General features: G+C 41.1%; 1 long non-coding RNA gene across 2 annotated transcripts; it reads right to left on the bottom strand.

Annotated features, from left to right (window-relative positions):
- Window positions 1-635: 635 nt before the first annotated feature.
- On the bottom strand, window positions 636-3109 carry LOC117487149. Of its 2 annotated transcripts, none has more exons than XR_004556355.1 (5): window positions 3008-3109; window positions 1478-1628; window positions 1255-1367; window positions 939-1141; window positions 636-835 (listed from the first exon to the last, which is right to left on the bottom strand). It is a non-coding gene; the product is annotated as an uncharacterized LOC117487149 (long non-coding RNA). The 2 variants fall into 2 exon arrangements; XR_004556356.1 differs by having other exon boundaries at window positions 1478-1619; window positions 3008-3108.
- Window positions 3110-3790: the final 681 nt, after the last annotated feature.

The raw sequence follows: 3790 nt of genomic DNA, 5'->3' as shown, positions 1-3790 counted from the left end.
AAGCGAAGGATGCAGCGACAGTGTCTTTAACTCGAAAGAGTTGAAGGAGAGGAGAGTGCCAAGAAGCAGGCCACTGTTGAGATCTCCATATTAGGATGAATACTTAAAACGAAAGTTAATTATAATCAAATATAATCAATCATATTCTTGTATAACCCACAATGAAAATGCTTCATATTTTATGATGTTCTATATTTACAGTATAAACAAAGTGGTTTGTTAAGTTGAGAGTGTAAGGCCTGTAATGGTTTATGGGTGTCACTGATAAGAGAAGAGGCCGTTTCTTCCCTCTCCCCTCACAGCGGTACACAGGGAGTGTACTGCTGACTTAAGGAGAAATACATTGAGGCCCCAAAAAGGTGGTTGTGTCATAGCCGAGAATAATATTTTGCAAGTCCTGCAGAGTAGGGGTCATGTCCTTTTTACACAAACATGGGAAGGTGTGTCTTATGCCAGAGCCATAGAATATGTCTGGTCATGTCCAGTTCTTTACATCAGAGGCCATGCCCAGTTTCCACAAATATGGGTATGGAGGAGGTGTCTTTAGGTTTTTCTATCCTGTTTTCGAGCATAAAGACACTGGCAGATGGGAAGGAATTAGGCTTTTTGGAGAGAGAGAGAGAGAGAGAGAGCAGGGGGGGGGGGGGGAATCCCCTGGTATATTCTCTCTCGGTAACGCTCTCTAGTTGGATAGCTTCATCAAAAGTATAGTGTTAAGTTTAACACCAAGGAAGGACACATTTTCTAAGCAAATCCACTCCCTGCTTGTTGCCGAGAAACCCATCTAACCCAGCAGGAAAGTCTGCTGTTATATTGTCGAAGGTGTAGTTGGTTTCTGCAGAATGAACAATATGAAAAAGCAGGGTCAGAGTCATTCACATCAAGTTAAAAGTAGATGTAATATGGATTCACTTTGGCTAGAATCATAAAAAACATACCTTCATGCTTCATCTGTGAGCTCAGCGCATGCCTGACTGTCTTCACGGAGGCAGAAAACAGTGGTTTCTTTTGTGTCATCTTTACTGAGGTAATGACGAGGATTGACGACGGACCGCAGGCCGTAATGTTCGTTGGTGTTAAGGTTAACCTTCTCAAACCAATAAGGTTCATGGATTTCAGAAACATCGGCAATCTTCTCCAACTGTGAACACAAAAAATACAATGTCTATGCTTCAATTCACCACCAGTGTAAAATTCTGTAAATATAAATATGTATATATCAACATGTTGCTATTGTTAGAGGTTTTTATTTACCTGCAGATTTTTTTCTTTCACCTTCAGGGAATAGTTGACATTTTTTCTCTTGAAACTAAAAGCAATCTGATTTGTCGTTCCGCTTACACGTGTCCATATTTTCACTGAAGGTGCTAAACACAAAAGAGAAACAACATCATTATATGAAATACCATTCAAAGATGATATTAAATGTGGGTATTCAGTTATTTGGAAATACAGGTGTGTTCATTAAAATGTATACCTTCTTCTTTAAGTTCGACAACACACAGCACCACTCCAGCTCTAGAGTTCCTTTTGACCGTCACAAAGTGTCCTTCTTTTACCTTCAGAAAAGCCTCATGTATATTTTCATAGACCATGGTGCCTCTTCAGTCGTATACTTTCTGGTTTAGCTCAAATAAGATAAGACTTTATTCATTCAGAAGGAAATTATTGTGCCAGATACAAAAGATGCAATAAACAAAATAATAATACTAATAGTAAAAATAGCTAATTTAACAAAAAACTACAATAAACAAAGATAGACAAATAATGAAGCTTGCAGAGTCTTCACCCGAGGCCTGTACTACGAAGCCGGTTCAACCTAACCTGGATATGTTGGAGTTAGCCGGTTGGCCTAAGCCAAAACATACGCGCTGGCGCTAAACTGTACTACGACGCTGGTTATCAAGTGGATCGCTCAAGCCAGCCGTGTCCTATCTAGTTAGGTGCGCGTTCACATGAAAGGAGTGGTATCTGGAGCATTCGACCAATCACAAACATGGACAAGCGTACTGACAGCGCAGCGTCATACTTCCTGAATGAAAAGTGAACTTTAATATTAGTCAAATATGAAGAAGTTAAACTTTAAACATCCATGACTTAAACACTTTACCCAGGATAAAAGCCACATAGCTGCACCTGCAAGGTGAATACAGCTGGTAACAGAGAAAGTGTTTGAATGCGTACATTAACAGGTTTATGAAATCACTGCCCCGTCTAAGACACGATCTGACTTTAATTAGGAGAATTTGACTTGAGTGTTTCGTCAACTTAATGTGTTGCTTAAAATAATACTTCTGCATACAGTATGTGACACTGTGAGTGTTGCACGGCCAGATACGGCTCAGCTGACTCAAATAAGGAAATATACGATACATTATGATGTGATATGATATGAATGATAATGGGACACATCGACGTCTGCACTCACAGTGCCGCGGACTGTACGTAATGTTACTCTGATCCGGTTACTTATGTCGTGGCAGATATTTAAGTAAGCTTTCTTAACGCTAATGTTATAATAGTCAGATTGCTCTGAAGATTGGAGGTGATATTCTATTAATTTTCACGTTCACACAGTCAGTCAGTTGATTTTGGCCGGCAGTCTTTCCTGCAACGGCAGTTTTTCTGTATTTCCTCTATCCTGTAATATGACTTGATAGCTTTAAACTCCGCACACGGAGCTCTGATTGGTCAGCAGGCGGTGCTTTCACTGAGTTGATCTCTTAGCCTGCCACCTAACCTGCTCCGGAGCAGGTTTGCCGCTCAGCATAAGTTACCATGGAAATCTAGCCTGCTAAAAAGAGAACCAGCGTCGTAGGACCGGAAAGCCCGAGATTTCCCTGAATTTAGCCGGCTAAGCGAAAATCCAGCTTCGTAGTACAGGCCTCCGGTCATGCATTGACTTGTATTACAGAACTGCCATAACACCACGCACTGTGGAAGCCTGTGTATTGCAGTGAGGAGGAATGCTAAGGTGCATGTGAGAAATAATGCAAAAGTCACTTACCGTCGCTGATAAAGTGTTGGGGAGCTTGGAGAGTAAATGTTTAGAGACCGTGTTGTTGACAGAGCAGAAGGCGCGTGCAGAAGCAGCGAGCGAGCTGACATTAAATAGTCTCACTGACGAAAGGCGCGCGCGCACAACGCAAGGGGCTGGACCCAGGGGCGGACTGGCCATCGTTCGGGACGAATCCCGATGGTTGTATCCTTGGATTGACATGAAAAACGAACAGAAGATAGAAAGAATGATGGCTGACAGGATTATGCTTTCCTTTTCTTACTGTGTCGGCGTTCTGAAGGCATGCAAAGGCACAAATTAACCCAGCTCATGTATGCAAAGATACAAAATCACTCCTTTAAGTTAAAAAATAATTATGTAAACTTATGTTTGGTATTGACATGCATTCCACCTCATGATGTTATAACAAAACATAGTTGGAAATAAGTGTATTGTAACCTATAGTATACCACTAGACCTCGATACCTTATCTTATAGGATAAGTGTTATTCTTTCCACACTGAGGCTTATGGGACCCTTGGGCAGGGTTGCCAACTTTGGGTATCTGGCTGGAGTGAGATTTTGATATCATGGGTTTAATTCGGTTTAATTGCACATATGCGCACTAAATGACTGCTATCGTGTCAGCAGCGGGACCTTAGCATATATAGGATATATATACAATATACAAATACACAATAATGGACACAGACTATAAAGGGCACACAGTTTCATTCACTAATGAAAGTCAAACATGTTTGTTTCCACTGTTTTATTGTGTGCCTGTCGCGA

The sequence above is a fragment of the Trematomus bernacchii genome, unplaced genomic scaffold, assembly GCF_902827165.1.
Source record: "Trematomus bernacchii unplaced genomic scaffold, fTreBer1.1, whole genome shotgun sequence".
Taxonomy (NCBI): Eukaryota; Metazoa; Chordata; class Actinopteri; order Perciformes; family Nototheniidae; genus Trematomus; species Trematomus bernacchii.
Note: the sequence above shows the minus strand (reverse complement) of the source record. Positions and strands in the feature narration are given on the sequence as shown.